Here is a 19580-nt window from a genome sequence, read left to right on the forward strand (position 1 = left end):
ACAAAAGCATATAAAATGTCTAGAAAAATAATTAAAGAAGGGACCCTCCCAAAACCTCACCAACAAAAAAGGACAATAATAATGTGAAATGCTGGATGACAAACGGGAGGGAAATGTATAATCACACTCAGAGCTAATTTGGTGTAGTGTTTGAGGCAGCAGGCTATGTACCAGAAGACTGATTTGGAGTCCTAGTGGACAATCTCTTAAATATGAGCCAGCACTGCGCAGCAGCAGCCAAAATAGCTAATAGAATCCTTGGTTGTATAAACAGAGGCATAGAATCAAAATCATGTGGCATATTAGTACCATTTTATAAAGCCTTAGTAAGGCCACACCTGCATCCAGTTTTGGCCACCACATTACAAAAAAGATTTTGAGACTTTGGAAAAAGTGCAAAGAAGAGCAACTAAGATAATTAAAAGCCTGGAGACTAAAACGTATTCAGAATGGTTGCAGGATTTGGGTTTGGCTAGTCTAGAGAAAAGGAGGACTAGTAAAAACGAGAAAAAGAGGACATGATAGCAGTATTCCACTATTTGAGAGGTTGCCACAAAGAGAAGGGGGTGAACTTATTTTCCAAAGCACCAGAGGACAGGACAAGAAACAATTGATGGAAACAATGGATGGAAATTAATAAGGGAGAGAAGCAACCTGGAATGGAGGAGAAACTTCCTAACAGTGAGGACAATTAACCAGTGGAACAGCTTGCCATCAGAAGTTGTGGGAGCTTCATCACTGGAGATTTTTAAGAAGAGACTGAACTAGTCACTTGTCTGAAATGGCATAGGACAGTGATAGCTAACCTTTTTGCCATCGCGTGCCAGGAGGGGGGGGCTGCGTGTGCACGTGCCCACATCCATAATTTTATGCGCCCAGCCCCCATGCATGCGCGCACAACCCCCCTACACTCCCCCTGCTTCTGGCACATGATGGCGCAGTAGGCCCATTTTTTACTCTCCCCAGGTTCCAGAGTCTTTCTAGGAGTCTGGGGAAGGCAAAAACAGCCTTCCCCACCTCCCCAGAGGCCCTCTGGAGGCCAAAAATGGACCATTTGCCAATTTTCCGGTGGGACCGGAAGGATCATTTTTTTCTCTCCAGAGCCTTTCTAGGAGTCTGGGCCATTTCCGGTCTCTGGAAGGCCTCCAGGGGGTGGGGAAGGTCATTTTTGCCCTTCCCAGACTCCTAGAAAGGCTCTGGAGCCTGGGGAGAGAGAAAAATGGACCTCCCCCCCCCGATGTCCTCCAGAGGCAGGAAACAACCTGTTTCCCTACTTTTGGTGGGCCCAGAAGGCCCGAAAATCAGATGTGCGTGCCGGAGCTGAGCTTGCATGCCCACCAATATGGCTACGCGTGCCACCTGTGGCACGCATGCCATAGGTTCACCATCACAGATATAGGGTCTCCTGCTTGAGCAGAGGTTTGGACTAGAAGATCTCCAAGATCCTTTCCAGCTCTATTCTGATTGATTCTAGCCCTGATTTACGCATTAAAGTCAGCTGGGTAACTTTGGGCCAGTCACTCTATCTTAACCCACAATGACAGGCTCAGGCAACAAGTTGGTCAGTCAATTCCTGTTGCAATTAATAGATCAGGGGTGTCAAACTGGTGGCCCACGGGCCGGATGCGTCACACACAGGCCACGTCCACCCCAGCTCCGCAAAGGGAAAAATGCCATGATACGTCACGTGATGTCAATGTGACACAGCAAGTCTGACACCCTTGTAATAGATCAACACTCATTGAGCGAAAAAAGTACTTGCAGGAAAAAGCTAGAAAGAAAAACAAAGTATAACCAGACTGAAGAAGAAGTGGGATAGAAATAAATATATAAACAAGAATAATATTAATATCTGATGAAATCTGTTGTGAATGGCAGGTAGTGAGTCTAACAACTACAGCCCATGAGCCTACATGCCAGGCTTACTCTTATGGACATAAGTGGTTGTACAATAAAACAATGCAGACATAGGATACACATCTTTACAACAAAGAAATGTCAAATACACAGAGAGATGGCCCAGTTTCTCTCGCTATTTATGAAATAGGAAAGTGTCGGGGTTTTTAACACCAAGACTAGAGTTGCTAAGATGGAGAAAAGAAAAACATTATTCTCAAGAATCTCAGATTAAAATTTGAAAAAGATATAGTCCAGGAAAGTGGATTCAAAGAAGAGATGCTTCAAGTGCTATTGCTAGGGAATGTTGGCATTTTAATATCTAAAGTTGAAAAGAATAATGACTTTAGGTATTAAAATGACAACATTTTCTGTTCAAGATAAATGCAAATTATAGTAATCAGAGGTGGGTTTTGTTTCTTTCTTGTACGATTGATCCCTCTCTCAAGGAAGGACTGAGATGCCTCTATACTATATACCAGGGATCTGCATAGTAAGATTTTATTATGGATCATCGCATAGTCATCCAGATGTTCAGACTGGATTTGGCAATTTGATCTACCTATCCCAAAGATAGGAATAGATACCAGGTGAGGCAGCCTCTGGAAAATAGGTGGTGACAATATAAATTGCCAAGTTGGTATCCCAAAGGAGGAGGGATGGCCAATATCTAAAGACCAAGGAGGTTTTTGGAGGGAGGAGATTTAATACGTCATTTTTTTCTTGTGGAGTCTGCCGGGGTCTCTTCTAAGGGGTCATTTGCAGCAGTGGTGGGTTTCAAAATTTTTTACTACCAGTTCTGTGGGTGTGGCTTGGTGGGCATGGCATGGTTTGGTGGGCATGGCTTGGTGGCGTGGCAAGGGAAGGATACTGTAAAATCTCCATACCCACCCCACTCCAGGGGAAGGTTCCTGCAAAATTCCCATTTCCTCCCGATCAGCTGGGACTCAGGAAGCAGAGAATAGATGGGGGCGGGGCCAGTCAGAATTTTTACTACCGGTTCTCTGAACTACTCAAAATTTCCACTACTGGTTCTCCAGAACTAGTCAGAACCTGCTGAAACCCACCTCTGATTTGCAGTCCCAATATGTGTAAATTTGTGTAAATTTCATTCCTAGACACACCTTTAGAATGCATGCTAAAGAAATAATTTATTTTGAAATCTAAATACATCCTCCTTTCAGGATACTGTAAATAACTCTAACCCTAGCCCTTACCCTAACTTAAACTTTCTTAAATGTTCTACCTTTGTGTCACAGACATGCCATTTTCACAACAATTGTCCATGAAATGTATCAGGATGCAATATATTTTTTTAAAATGAAGCATAGAAAATGTTTTATTGTTAAAACAGCTTTGACTCTAGTCACATAAAAACTTGTCACCCGTGAAGATCTCAGGGAGGTCATGTTAAGTGTTATATTTCATCCGAAGTCCCCAAGAAATGAAAATTGTTTGTCACATTTAAAAAAAACAAACAAACCCCAAAGCTTAACACGCTGAACAAAAGAATGAGAATAAACAAAAGGTTTGAACCCGTTTTCCTAAAATTTGATTGATGTAACGTCCTGTAAGGATTTAATTCCCTTAAAATATTTGTGTAATCCAATAATTAATTAATTAATTAATAATTTTACATAAAATTGTCATATCCTTAGCAGATGTCAACAGAACAAAATAGGTATTTGAGTTATGAGTCTAACAGAGATACGAGAAAGTTCAGCGGGTATGTTTTGTGAATTACTAAATTGGAATTCAGATTGGAACCTGTGGCCCTCTCCTACTAGCTGTTATTGTGAGGTCTGGATGTAAAATAAATATAAGCTTAACTACATGTGTCTAAACTTTGTGCCTCTTGTAAAATACCTTAATGAATGTTGTACCTTGCATGTATAGCAGTCAATGAATGTTCACTAAATGTTATCAAATAAATGTTATTAAATAATAACTGATTACAAGTATCCTAAAATGTCTGAATGTTGGCCCTTGTAGAAGTTTAAAATCTGCTCCAGATGTTGGTTATATCTGGGAGCCAAATCAATCTATTGGCATCTTTGCTGGTATGTGTACAAAAGTGCAGTAAAATTCCCCACCCTCACATTCCTGAAAGCAAATATTTTCTTCCATTGATAGAAATTCTTACTTTCTTCTGCATTCCAAGTCCTTTCCTTTGCTGCAATATTGTTTTCCATCCTTCAAGACTGAGAAGAGTGAAGACAACTGTGGGTCAGCTTCACAATGTTTTTGAAGGATTGGGGTGATGGTGAAAGTACAACGGAGTGGAAATGGCTATTGTGTATCACTTAAATTTCAAATGTTTTAGAGGAAAGAAAAATGTTTTCAATGAACTTATGTTTCTATACATTCAGCAAAGAGATAGGAGTTTTTAATAGCGAACCATCCTCATGTCTTTATCTGTGCTTGGCTGGAATAAGAACTCAGGCTGCATCAACTGTATAATCATCTATATGCATACATTGATAGATGTGAGAAAAATGTTCTTTTTCTGTTCTTTGCTGTATTTCTCATACAGCACCTTTAAGACTGAACTTTTCCTTTCTATGCCAGCTTTATCTGTTAGTGACTAATTGGTTATAAAAATTAAGCCTCAGAAGCAGAAAATCCAAAAATGTCTACCATTGTATTTCCTTATCTCTGTACTAAAGTACAGGGACAGCTTGTTGAAATAATAATTAGAGCAGTGGTAAAAGTGATATATCAAAAAGTGGCTATGCTGCCTTTAAAGAATGTATCTTTCCTACATTGTAAAGGATGCCTATGTATCCTGGTCAGTTACTGTATAATGTATGTACATTCCAGCTGCCTTTAACTGATATTTCATATAATGTTATATAATATGTCTTATAATTCTGGCTCTTGCTTTGCAAAAGACCAGTGATTCACTGTAACCTGATAGCTTTGGATCAATAAAAAAGATTGTTTAGACTATCTCTAATTGTTGGCTTTCTTGATGAGTTATTTTGCCATGATAGATTGTTTTCTCTAAGATTATTAGAGGATTAATAAAGAGGATTTTTATATGCATGTTTATAAAACACCAAAAAATTGATATGCAATATCTTCTACATTTGCTCTTCCAGAATTAGATCCAACGTCCCTTAGTAGCAATCATAACTGAATACAAGTTGGCATCTGTCCTGAATATTTCTATAGGTAGATCCACTGGCACAAACAACACATTTTACTCATCTAATCTGGGCAACTGATTAACTAAGAAGGACATGCTAGATCAGAATGCCAGATTTGATACATAGGACAACACATAAACCATGATAAATTAACTTGTGTTTTTTTTCAAACACAGATATTGTTTCTCCTCTCCTCTAAAATTATAGATAGCATGTTATTAAATTTAGCAAGGAAAAATATTCTTCCCTAAAAATAGAGGTAAAGTATTAATAAAATAGGCTAAAGTAAAGATTTTTCTAAAGAAGTGATCTTTACAGTATTAAGGAGATTACTCTGGTTTTTTTTTTTTTTTCTGTAGGTTAGGGAGTCAAGGGCCTACCATCTTGTTTCTAGAATGTTCTCTTTTATATTGTTAAATATTGGGTTAATAGACTGTGGTAACTAAAAACCACATCTTCATCTTTCTTCCAAGAAAAGACAAAGTTGTCTACAAGCATTAAGTGGGGTGGGCAGAGATCTCTGTGTTTAACTTAGCTTTCATCAATACTTTAGTAATGTTCATGCAGACTTCCAAGAAGAAAGTGTAGAAGTGCATTTGGCACACACACTGAGAGATATGGGCCTGGTTCTAATAAATTTAGCTTGAGTTGCCCTGTTGCTTGAATGACAACAGAATTAACAGTGAATATGGGGTGGCTATGAAATATGACTTTATCTTAAAGAGGTAGAATGGCATTTTCAAAGGGAACTTCCACAGTGGAGGACAAGGGCATCAATGCTATTGATTTTATGATAATATCTCCAAATTTTCTTTAACAAAACTATTGATTTTAAGATTTGTTTTTATCCCAACAGCCGTCACTCCTCTCTTATTGCAAAGCTCTGGTGTACAAGGCAGAGCATAACTGCATGGATGAAATTGCTTTGGAGCGGGACATCAATATAGGATGATTTAATAAGACTGAGGGTATTACTGCCTGCTCTGTAGTTTGCCCATAGCCTCTCAGCAAAGGAATCTGACTCAGTGATGAAGGATAAAATTTTGCACCTTTTCAGCAAATCCTCAAATCTGGTTGAAAAAGTAAGCAAAATATCCAAATCCAAGTCCAACTCCAGATCTAAACCTTAGTTTGATCACAAATAGACTAAATTCAATATTAAATTAGTCCAATTGGAGGTTAAAAACAGGTCTATTGAAGAACCATTATAAGGCCTATTGAAAAGGGAAAAAAAGCAAAAGGTGCAAATATGTCATTGGAGCACAAAAGATAAAAACACAATAGAATTTTGACACTAGGCCATCCTGCCAAGGAAGAAATTTGCTGCATCTACCAATGTTTCTGAATTATCCCAGTAGATGCTGAGAAGAATTAAAAATCTTCAAGTGCATTACTGTTTTTATTGGCACCTCTGTCAGAGTTTGTTGCAGCATACAATCAGACACAATTAAATGAAGTTCAGCAGGATTCAAATTACATAAGAAACTTCTACACTCAGATAATTGCCAGGGATATAGAAGTAGGGAGAACCAGGAAAAGAATGGAGCCTGAGGAGAAACAAAATAAATTTTAAATTTTTTAAAAATAATACCATCGGGAGAAATCTGGGGAAGAGAGCATGATCCTTCCCCCTGAATTTCCTCATTTTCACCCAAACTTTCACATCTCTAATCTTAATAAACATGGGACTTTGGGTTCTTTGACAGATGATGTGATTTAGAGAAAAGGAATCAAATGAGAATACATAACAAATCATAGTCAATAAGTAAATCCAGTTCTATGAATGAACCTTAAATCCCAAACAAGGAGAATTATGGCTAAATGTGGCTTATTTTATTTTCTCACTTTGGAAGTTAACTCTTTTTTTTAAACATCTGGGCTTGTTATTATTATCTTGATCCTATTCCTTTTTGATCAATTAGAACTACCCGGGTTCTGAAAATATTCTGCTCTTTCCTACAGTGAACATCTATAGCAGCTCTTCTTTATTTCCATCTGTCCAACTACTACATTTCTATATTTTATTCTCTTTCTTCCCGTTTCATATTCACACCCACACAGACTCACATAGTTAGCTACCTGTTTATTTTGCCCAACCTGGAAGTAGGGGAGGGGAAGCAGCACCCTTTCTTCCATTTTGATGTCATTCTTTTTCCAAGAGCAGCTGTTCCAAGAAACATCAGTCGATTCACATTAAACATGTTTTGCTTTCTGAGTTCAGCCAGCACAGGAAGGAATCATTCATGCCAATCTAACAAGATCTTTGCCAATAAAATATGTGTTTTGTAGGCTGAGAATATGTGCCAGAAAGCTATAGGCAAATGAAAGCCTATAAGGATGTAAGGCAAAGGCAAAGCTTTCATTCGAGAAAAATCTGCAGGGATAACTCCCTCACGCACCCACCAGCTTTTCCAAAACAGAATGGATTCATCCCTTTGAGCTCTAGCTCTTTCATGTCTGAGTAAACATGGCCTGGAAAACTTTCCGCTGCACTTTTGTGAAAGAACTAATAAACCTCTTTTCATGGGGCCACCCCACTTACCACAGGCAGGGATCTCAGAATGACATATTTTGTTAGGGAAAAACAAGACTTGCGAAACTTAAAAGTTTTCCCTTAGAGTCTTCTCAGAGCTGACCTTGAACTGTAACATTAACTTAAACGCTCCTTAGATGAAGCCATCCTTTCCTGGCAACTCTAATTTGACCCCTGGGACAAAAATCTAGATTCTTTTTGTTGTTTTTACTTTAACCTACAAAAAGTGGCATTCAGTTCTCTGTCTTGATGCCATGGAAACAATATTTCTTCTTAAGAAGTTAGGAAAAAAGATTTCCTAAAATGGATGAAATTCTTCCAGGCTTTGAATTGCTGATTCGGGCAACTTATTTATATCTTTTTTTAATTGGATCTAGCTCAAACCTGTGTCTTTTCTTATTTATTTATTTATTTATTTATTTATTTATTTATTTATTTATTTATTTATTTGATTTCTGTACTTCCCATTTCAACTAAAGACGATTCTGGGTGACTTGCAAATATTAAAAATTGGTAAATATTAAAATGATAAACAATAAAAAACAATAATAAGGTGTTCTTGTGGAAATTGCTTCAATAGGTGGTGCTATCTGCAAAGAGCTAAAAAAATGTTAAAGTATTGGCTGTGACTAGGTGATCATAGCCACATATTCCTTATTGTTATTGTTACTATTACTACTAATAGTAGTAATATTAATTACTATGGTATACAGATCAGTGGTAGATTGCCTCCGGTTTGGACCGGTTCGCAAGAACTGGTAGTAAAACCAGTGGGAGGCCCCACCCATCGCCCCGGATATCATCATTAGTGATCTGCGCATGCGCAGAAGCGATCCCTTTGCAAACTGGTAGTAAAGTTAAGTAGAACCAACCCCTGATACAGATGATCCTTTTTATGTTTTCTAGACTATACTGGAAAGTAAAAAAGAAAAACAATCTCAGAAGACAGCAATGGGAAACTATTTACATGACATGGCTAATAATTCTGTGCTTGAATCATTCTAACAGTAAACAGTTAACAATTCTAAATATAGTTATCTAATGCAAATATATGTCAAGTATATATATTTCTAATAAAGGTAATGATAAAAGAATTCCAGCGAATTTTACTCTGATAGTCATTGCTGACTATAGGGGGTGGTGCTCATCTCCATTTCAAGGCCACTGAGCCAGCGTTGTCCGAAGACATTTCCATGGTTATGTGGTCAGCATGACATCACAGAGCATCATTATCTTCCCACCAAAGTGGTACTTATTTATCTATTCGTATTTGCATACTTTTGGTTGCATGGTTGGTGCAGGAGCTGGGGCAAGGATGGGAATTCACCCTACCATGTGGTGCTTTTGTCTCGAACCTTCAGATTGCCAGATTTCCAGCCTACAAGCCCAGTTTCTTCACTACTGAGTCACTACTGTATCTCATATATTTCTAATATAATTATCATGGTTTTTAACCTCCTGTGTTTTATTTTATTTTTATTTTAATTTGATTTATATGCCGCCCTTCTCCGAAGACTCAGGGCGGCTTACAATGTGCTCAGCAATAGCCTTCATCCTTTTGTATATTTATACAAAGTCAGCTTATTGCCCCCACAACTGGGTCCTGTTGTATCAATGAGGACCATATTTCATTATATTTGTCCATACGACGTCTACCTCTATAGGCAATCTGTTCATATGCGGCCAGCACAATCCTGTCTTCAATCTATTGAGTGAAAGGGGCCATGCATTTATCTTTCCCAGGCTCTAACTGTTTACTGCTAAAATGATTGATCATGCTAGGTTTTCTTTTTCCTTTGTTGTATTTGTTTCATTTTTTCCCCATGAAAGCACTGTTTTGTTATGAATTAAAAAGCAACAAAAATAACGAGAAATTATGCTTGACCCAAGGACTCCTTATGTTTACATAAAAATTAAACATGATGTCAGGAATATTCGAACAATGCTTTTCTGTTTCAAATGCTATTTCATTTGATGCTTGCTTAGCAGCAGTCCATATTTTGTCTAGAAACCAGAATGATGGAAAGTATCTCCTGGCAAGGCAAATAAATCTTCATTCTGTAGCCTTGGATTTATTCTGCAGTAGTTTCCATTACTGCAATACTTGCTCCAAAGCTGGTCTGATGTAAAGATTATTTTCTATAATGTATTTTGTGGACTTAGATATGTAGGTAATCTCCCAAACAAAGTGCTACACCATACAATTTCTACATTTTAGACAAATCTGTGGTCAGAAAATACGCATCCATGCAATATTTTTTCCTCCCATATTCCTTTTTGATGCTTTGTAATGGTTTATCGGGATGTTTGCAGGCCAGATCTGCTAGCTCTGGTATAATGAACCTGAAATAACTGAACCAAGAAAACTTCTTGGCTTCAACATCAAAAATACACTTTACAAAGAATGTTGCATCCCTGTGGCTTTCCTCATATTGCATCTTAAATGCCATACCCTTTGGCTGTCCTTGAGAGATGTAAGCACATGGTGAATAATTATTAGAAAAACAAAGGAAGCCAAGACTTATTTTATCGTGCAAAGAAACCCTAAGAAGAATATATATAGATCTGATCCAACCCTGGAATTGCAAAAATACAAAAGGAGGACTATGAAGAAAGACACTATTTAAAAAATTATTTAACAGTAGAAAAGAAATGACTTGCCATAGTTTTTTATAACCATTGAAAACCTTGACCATTATTTCTGTTCAGACAAACAGAAGGCAGACTTGTCCTTGCTGCAATATTTTTTCATGTTTGAGGCATTGTTTGATGGAGGGGTGTGGCAAAGAATCCCAAATTCTTCATATAAATGCCTAAGTTGTAGTTTTTGTTATATAATTCAAAAGTACATTCACATATTTAAATCACATAGTCTTTGTAACATCTTTAACAAATTTACAGATTTTAAAACAAAATGGGTCATTTGTAGGACAGGCCCATATTGTATAATATTGTACAATGAAGTTAACAACTATCCTTATTAACTCTCTGCCCGCAGGCAGGACACACTGGCCACACCCATCCCAGTTTAGCAAAGGGGGAAATAGTTGTGATACGTCGCGTGACGAGAACATGTCATCACGAGTTTGATACCCCTGCTCTAGATTGTCCCATGAATGAGGAACACAATCTTTTTTACATTTAAAGATAGTCTTCAGCTTACAGTGGCAATTGGGACTGGAATTATATAGTTGTAAAGCACAACATCACATGGCACTATCACTTAGCAATGTAGCTGGCCCTTGTTGCGGTCATTAAGCAAGGAACACTCAAGTGGTTAAGTAAGGATCTCATGTGATTGATGACTACTGGCATCCTGCTAGTTTTCCTCCTTCACTTTGCTTGTGGGAAGCCAGCACAGAATGTCAGAAATCACAACTATGTGATTGTAGCTTGTTGAGATGTTGTAATTGTGAGCTAGTGGCTGATGGTCTGGATCACAATCAGGTGACCACAGGGGTGATGTGGCCCAAGGACTGATCATAAGTACAACTTGCTCAGTGCTGTCATAACTTTGAATGATCTGACTGAATGGTCATAAATTAAGGATGATCTGAATTGAATTAGTCCTATCTTAAGATCAAAAATCCCCTTTATGTACTCTTAGCTATTAAGCTGTTAATACTGCTTGTTAGCTCTCCAAACTTTTCAAATAGAATTCTGTCTAAACCTCAAGCACATTTAACTGATGTCCCCTTGTAGTTTTTGCATTCACTATTATTATCTTTACTTTTGTGTGAGGGAACAGTATCAACATTCTTCCTATTAGTCACAGGTACAGTCCTCACATTCTAAACAAAAGCTGGCAGAATGCTTTTAGCACTGTCTCTGTGAATGATAGTGATATGTTGGCTATGGAATTGAAAGGAATGCTATCGATGTTACTTCCCAGTGAAAAATGTGATGAAGGAAAATCTTAAATGATGTTAGAAGGTTGAACATTGCTCAGGTTGCTGATCCAGATGGTATAACTGGAGAAATGTTAAATGATGCATGTGATTAACTCCTGAAGTGGCTGTATAACTTTGTCTATAGGAGCACTAGCTATGTGCTAGTTGGTTGAATACCTTTTGGTTGAATACCTTTCCTTTTGATTTTGATTCAAAAGAAAAGGTAGCTCGAATGAATGCAAAAAGTACAGGAGGCTCAGTAATGTTCTCAGCAAGCAACAATGAAACTAACATTATTATGCACATGATGATCTAATACTTCTAATTTCTTATACTTTTTCTGTACTTTCCATAAAATTGCCATCCCCCCTCAGTTTTCCAAAGGATTGTTCATTTACTGTACTGAAAAAGAGTTGTTTACAATCATGTCTTAGGTGGTTTTAAAATTAATTTCCCTATCTGCTGTATGTGGCTAAATTTTCTATCTGGATACCATATGAGTTTAATACTATTAAACTTTTCTGATTGCTTATTTGTAACTTATGACTATCATTAAGTGTTGTATCTCATGATTCTTGATGAACGTATCTTTTATTTTATGTACACTGAGAGCATATGCACCAAGACAAATTTCTTGTGTGTCCAATCACACTTGGCCAATAAAAATTCTCTTCTATTCTATTCCATTAACAAGTCATACTTTTAAAGCAGTGTTAATATTTTTAACCAAAGAGATAATTTTCTTCTTGGGTCTGCTGTTCTGTCATTCCTTGGAAAAGCTGTTCTTTCAATCCTTAGAAAGACTGACAACTGACAACCCTGCTTAATTATGTCTTCTGTAAAAATGTGTTTAGTGAGAGTCAATTAATCTAGAAAGTTGTTTCTGCTCTGTTTTCTACAAAGCCTTCTCAAGTGTTTGGTGTTACTGCCACACTTCCCTCAATTGAAAACTCTTAATAGCTTCTCTGAAGCCATTAAAACCTACTACTTGAATGATCTGTAAACACAAAGTTTCTAAATAGGACTTGACTAGACAGACAAATTGATCGGGAAGGTGTCTTTCTTGTCAGGCTGCCAATCTCTGTCCCCAGGTGGCCTCAACACAGTATAACCAAGAGCTCCACTGGAGACATTATGACTCTACATCTTGTGCTGCTGTCTCCCCCAGGTAATATCTACCTCACTTAGCACTTTTTACAAGGTCACATTTACAGTAGGAGAGAAATAATTCTGTCCAGCTAACATTCCAATCCAGCACTTATGCACAACAGAAATACCTATGAAATAAGTAAGTTTGTCCTGGGCTGCATCGTCAGACGGATCACATCAAGATCACAAGAAGTGAACAGCAAGATCTGCAACAATTAAAGAAGGTAACTATACAAAATTAATGCAACAAATTAAATTAGATTTGGATAAATGGAAGAACCTGCAAATATCAATGACTATCCTGACGAAACTACTTTTTTGTTTCAAACAATTCCTATAAAACTAGAAAAAAAATATTTTGAGGAGTTGAATAAAATAATTCTGGAATACATTTGGCAAAGGAAAAGAGTAAGAATAAGACTGAAAATGTTGCAAGAATTCAAAAGCCTGGATAGCTCAACAGACTAAGCACTGTAATTTAACACCAGCTGTTTGTAATTAAAGTAAGATCGAATCTCGCCAGGCTCAAGGTTGACTCAGCCTTCCATCCTTTCTAAGGTAGGTAAATTGAGAACCCAGTTTGTGGGGGCAATAAGCTGACTTTGTATAAAAATATACAAAAGTACGAAGGCTATTGCTTAACGCATTGTAAGCCGCCCTGAGTCTCCGTAGAACGGCGGCATATAAATCAAATTAATAATAATAAAAAAATAATAATAAAAGTAATGAGGGTTTTGGGTTGCCTGACTGGGAGCTTTACTACGAGGCTTCTGTACTTACCTGGGTGAAAGAGTGGGTAAATTTGAGGCATAGAAGATTACTATTGTTGGAAGGACATGATCTTCAGTTGGGGTGGCATGCCTTCTTGTGGTATGAAAAGAATAAAATACACAGATACTTTCAAAGACATTATGTAAGAAATGCTCTACTTTTAGTATGGGAAAAAGTCAAAGCAAAAAACTATATGAAAATACCAGTCTGGCTTTCTATGAAAGAAGCACTGATACATCCAAACGTTGTCAACTTGGAAAAAATTGTAACATATAAAGACATTTTAAATGAAGAAAGGGAATTTAAAACTAACCCGGAATTGCAGAATCAAGGGGTGAATTTAGCATAGTGGCCACACCTGCAAATACGATCAAGATACGAGAAAGATGCAAAGACATAGGTTTTTACAAAGAGCCAACAACACTTGATCGGATACCTTTAGAGACAGACAAAAATTAATAAAGAAAATATATAGTTATTTATTAAGTATTAAAATGGAAGATGAACAAATGAAAGAAATAATGATAGTATGGGCAAAAAACTTTGGATATACCATAGAGTTAGATAAATGGCAAAAACTCTGGGACAGAAATTATAAATTGACAATGGCAACTACTTACAAGGAAAAACCTGTATAAAATGTTTTATAGGTGGCACTTGCCATTAGCAAGGTTAGCAAAGATGTTCCAAAACATGTTTGCTAAATGTTGGAAATTTAAGCATGTATTGGGCTCCTATTATCATATGTGGTGGACATGTCCAAAGGCAAAAAAAATTTGGGCAAAAATACATACATGGTTAGAAAAAATGATAAAACAACCTAAAGCCATAAATATTTTTGCTAAGTATGATACCAGAAAACTATAATAAAGGTAATACATATTTAATACTACACGTGCTGACAGCAGCAAGAATTATATTTGAACAGTATTGGAAAAATTAGGATATTCCCATGGATGAAAATATAATTAAAAAAATATTAGGATGTGCAGAGATGTGCAGAGATGGATAGATTCATATTGAAAGTAAAAGACAAGGAAGAATCAGAATATTTTTTAACATGGGATTTGTTTTATCAGTGGTTAGATAAAAGAGGTAAAAATTAGAAGATAAAAGATTATTGCTATGTACAAGTAAACAAACAAATAAATAAGTAAGTAAATGAATAGGGATGAATAGGGATGCTGTGGCTCAGTGGCTAAGATGCTGAGCTTGTCGATCGAAAGGTCAGCAGTTCAGCATTTCAAATCCCTAGTGCCATGTAACGGGGTAAGCTCCCATTATTTGTCCCAGCTTCTGCCAAGCACTTCGAAAGCAGTAAAAAATGCAAGTAGAAAAATAGGGGCTATCTTTGGTGGAAGGTAACAGCATTCCATGCGCCTTTGGCATTTAGTCATGCCGGCCACATGACCACAGAAATGTCTTCCGACAGCGCTGGCTCTTTGGCTTTGAAACGGAGCACCTCCCCCTACAGTTTGGAACGACTAGTACATATGTGCGAGGGAAACCTTTACCTTTTATAAGTAAATGATGAAAGATTACTACTACATATAAGTAAACATTATTATTATTATTATTATTATTATTATTATTATTATTAATAATAATAATAATAATAATAATAATATCAGTATTTTGTATAAGCAATTGACTCAGACAATACACTGTTCATTAAGCACTTATGTATATTAAAGAAAAAGTGTATAAATAAAAAAAGATCACAAGAAGTGATAGTACCACTCTGTACTACAATTATGAGGCCATGCTTGGAATATTGCATCCAGTTCTGGTGATCACAATATAAAAACAATGCTGAGGCCTAGAAAAAGTACAGAGAAGAGCAAGAAAGATGATAAGGGGTCTGGAAGCTAAATCATATGATGAATGTCTAAAGGAACTAGGTACGTTTAGCTAACGAAAAGAAGGCTTATCACAGCAGTGGTGGGCTGCTACCGGTTCGCTCTGGTTCAGGAGAACTGGTAGTGGCAGCGGTGGGAGGCTCCGCCCACCCGCTCAAATGTCATAAAAAATCCTCTGCACATGCACAGAAGCACCGCACGCTTGCAAAACAAGCCTGTGAACCCACGTACTCCTGATAGTGAACTGGTAGCACTGGGATTTGAAACCCACTACTGTATCACAGGAAATGGGGGGGGAGGATTGTTTTATTCGCCAAAGCATCTGAAGACAGGACAAGACATAATGGGTGGAAATTCATCACATGGAGATCCAACCTGCACATGCACATTAAAACAAACATAGTTTCTTTTCTGAATATTATTTAAGCAAAAATCAAAATATATAATATGGACTCTAATGAAGCAAGACACTGAACAGTGGTCACTCCAAGTTGTAAGAATGGCATTTCTCTCCTTCAGCAAAATGCCAGCCTTTTTCATTACATGATGGTATAATCTACATCTAGTGTTAGTCTAGCTATCAACTCATGCAAATCTTTAGTAAAATACTTCTGATATGCTGATATGTTTTGGAGGTAGGATAGTTGACTAATTTATTTTGACTATGATTCTTTGATACTCAATTATCAGATTGTCTATTCAAAAGGAATAGCACAGTAACCTTCAGTTGTTCCTCTTATGGGAATGACTGAAGGTTCCCACAGTAATTCAGTAACCTTCAGTCATTTCTCTTATGAGAAAACTGAGCATTTAAGTATCAAATCTTTATCTTCCCAACACTCGATCATCTCAACTGTAAGCATTAGCAGAATCATTACTTTTAGGACTCTCAGCATTTCAGATTCAAAGCCAAAAGGTGCTTCAGAGAAAGGTGATTTGAGAAAGTAAGGATGTGCAAGATCAAACATCTGTTTTCATCTCCTTAAACCAATGTATCTTTCCCTTCATTGAGGGAAGGGGAAGTCACAGGGGAACTGAAAATACAGACTAAAACATAGATGATTGAATATTGTTCTGTGCAGTCTCCTTGTCAAACCTTTGGCAGCTGCCTGAAATGGAGATAATTTCTCCCCAAGCAGGAATTTACAGAATTTTCTTTAACAAGATTTATTAAGATGAAAGAATGGTGACATAAGAATTCCAAGAAGTAAATGGATTTTTGGTTTAGAAGCAATGTATCCCAGCGTACATTAGGGTAGAGACTTTCTGAGTCTTTATCTCACAATTGTACAGTGCCCTGGAAAGGAAGCAGCTGTTTTCACTGATAATGAGGAAACCTGCTACTACTTGTTTATTTAATCGTCCATTGCATCTTTATCAGTCTGTGAATCAACTTTAACATTCTTCTTAGAATGGAACGAAGAATTGATTGACTTGTGCTGTTCTCAGCATTTTGAATTCAAGCAGCAATGAAGATAAGCTGATGGTTCTTTCCAGCTCCTTTTGAAGAATTGGGGATAGGAAATGGTATTGATAGAGGTGTCTTAAAAACAATTAGCCCATAGTATCAGTTCTTTGGGAACACAAATATTAATCTAGTTGTGTGGACCTGATTTTAGAAAGCTGCTCCAGCATTGCTCTTCATATGTTGTGTATCTTTTTTTCATATGGCAGAAAGAGTATTGAGACAAAGATGTGTATATTCAGAGACATCTTAGATATCCTTAGCATCAACTTCTTCAATCAAGATATGCTATATTATTGCCTTGAGTGACCTTGAAAAACATAAGCAAGCAAGGTTGTATCTGTTTAGTACTTGGATATATCCTTGAAGTTATCAGGAATTAAGCTTGACTTAGATGAGAGCTTACTACATTTATTAGAGTCAACACAAGCGTTCAATTTTCTCTGAGAGAAAAGCAGCAGTGAATAGAATATAGCTTAATTTACATGATATTAAATACTCTCCACTCCTGAAATATTATTCCACATAAAATCAGTTTTCAGATTATCCTGTTGAAAAATAACTATACCCAAAACAATCATCTGCAAATTAGGGGTTTATTACTAAACACAGTTCCAAATTGTTCACTTTGATTTATCCAAAGACTACATACATGAATAAAATTAAGTAGCCATTTTCTTATTAAACTATCTACTCCAATAGTGTAATATTCAAGAACCACTGCCTTTATAGGTTTAGGATGCTCACATAGCCTTTGAGTTACATTGTTTATTTGAATCAAAACTCCAAATTAATAATGGAAGGTTTGTGATGGAAACTTGGCTGTAAACCTTTGTGGAACTTACTTTTGATTGGATTTTCTTCGTCCTAGCATTTTCCCATGTGTGCAGGTTCTGTCTTTGTTTGAATCCGTCAAATGTTGATCCATTGATTGTGACAAGAATTGATTGACAATTTTGCCACTCGATCCTGACATTGTGGACTAAGAGACATTGTGGATTAAGAGACAATGACTGCCTCAAAGTTACGTAACTGGCTTTCATGCCTAAAGCAGGACTAAAACTTCAATCCTTTGGTTTCTAGCCTGGTATCTTAACCACTAGACAAAACTGACTCTCTTGTTTCTGATTGGCTACACTACTGAATATAGAATGACATAACAATGGATACCAAGGTTCCTTGTGTCACCTTTTTATACTACATTTCTTTCATGCTAGTAAAATAATTCCTGAATTTTCTCTCATTTAAAATGAACATCAAACCCCAGGAATCTAGCCCAGCAAAATCATCACTCGGAATAATATTTACAAGAAAGTAATAACAGCTTTCAGCCTCTGAAGTGGGTACTTGAAACAGAGATCTTTTTAAAGTACAATATTTATTTATACAGAAGGTGAGGGTTTTCACAAACTGATTATCTTTGAAGTGGGAGAGTTGTGTCAGACCTGTTGAAGAGAGACTGAACCTATTGGCTATGGAAACGGAGAAGCTGCCGTTTCTGTCTGACAGAAGTAAAATGTGGATCATGCAGGGACAGAGACCCTCCTGTATCTGTGCACTTCAAGCATTTCCTGGAATGGCTGTTGAGACAGCAAGCTGTATCTCATCAATCAGCATGACTTGGTGGACTGGTGGAGGTGGCAGCGGCAGTGGGTGGGGAGAGGGGATGGTGTTGCACACGTGCACTGCTTTCACAAATGCAGCTTTGCATGCATCACACATATGTGCACTCACCCACCACTTCTGTGGCTTAATTCTGAATGGGTTGCGGCCCAGCACTGGGCCATGGACCGGAGGTTGGGGACTCCTGTCATAGATGTTTCTGTCAGATGTAAACCACTTCTTGTGAAGGCTTTCTATAGCTGTACTCTCTACTATACATCCAAAAACATCTCTTTTTCTTTGTTTCTTGCCATCTCTGTCCCATTGTGATCCTCCCTTTCTTTTGAAATGAAGGCACCCTTCGGCCTCACTCGATTTCCATTGTATTGTATTGTACTGTACTGTACTGTACTGTACTGTACTGTACTGGTTTGGTTTGGTTTGGTTTGGTTTGGTTTGGTTTGGTTTGGTTTGGTTTGGTTTGGTTTGGTTTGGTTTGGTTTGGTTTGGCTCAGCTCGGCTTGGCTTGGTTTGTTTGTAAATTTTATTGGTTGCCCATCTTACCATAAGGTAACTCTGGGTGGTTTACAGTCATAAAAATATACATCTGCATTAAAACATAAATAAATTAAAACCATAGATTAAAATCTAAGGTCATGTGGGAAGGGCAGGAGAGGAATGAGAGGAGGTAGGATCTGTTGTTACTCGATCAACCACCTCCACTGTGGTGTCCCCTATTTGAGGCCCAGACCAACTGGCAGCCAAATCTTTAGGCCCTTATGAAGGGATAGGAGGGTTGGGGCCAACACACATTGGGGGGAAGGGGGCAAAACATTCCAGAGGGGAGGAGCAGCAGCAGAGAAGGCCCTCATCCTGGAGTCTGCCAGCTAAAATAATCAGATTAACAGGACCCGCAGCATGCCTCTTCTGCCAGCACAGGTGGGACAGGGCAGTGCCCTGGATCAGATGGTTCCTCAAGTAACCTCGACCCATGCCATGAAGGGCTTTAAAGGTGCTCACCAACACCTTGAATTGTACCTGGAAGCAGATTGGCAACCAATCCAGCTTGTGGAGCAGTGACATTACAGGGGCCATTCTTGGGGGCCTCAAAACTGCCCACTGCACCAGCCTTCTTCTCCCATTCATTTTACTATTGCTGCTTGGAAGGAGAGATGGGATTTGGATATACAGTATGTGAAAAACAGTGGGGGAATTTGGGGTATGTGAGAATGGCCTCTGTATTTGGGGGATCAGTATTCACAGGCA

This window comes from Pituophis catenifer, unplaced genomic scaffold, assembly GCF_029215685.1.
Source record: "Pituophis catenifer annectens isolate HBS135680 unplaced genomic scaffold, rPitCat1.0.hap2 SCAF_3, whole genome shotgun sequence".
In the NCBI taxonomy this organism is placed as follows: Eukaryota; Metazoa; Chordata; class Lepidosauria; order Squamata; family Colubridae; genus Pituophis; species Pituophis catenifer.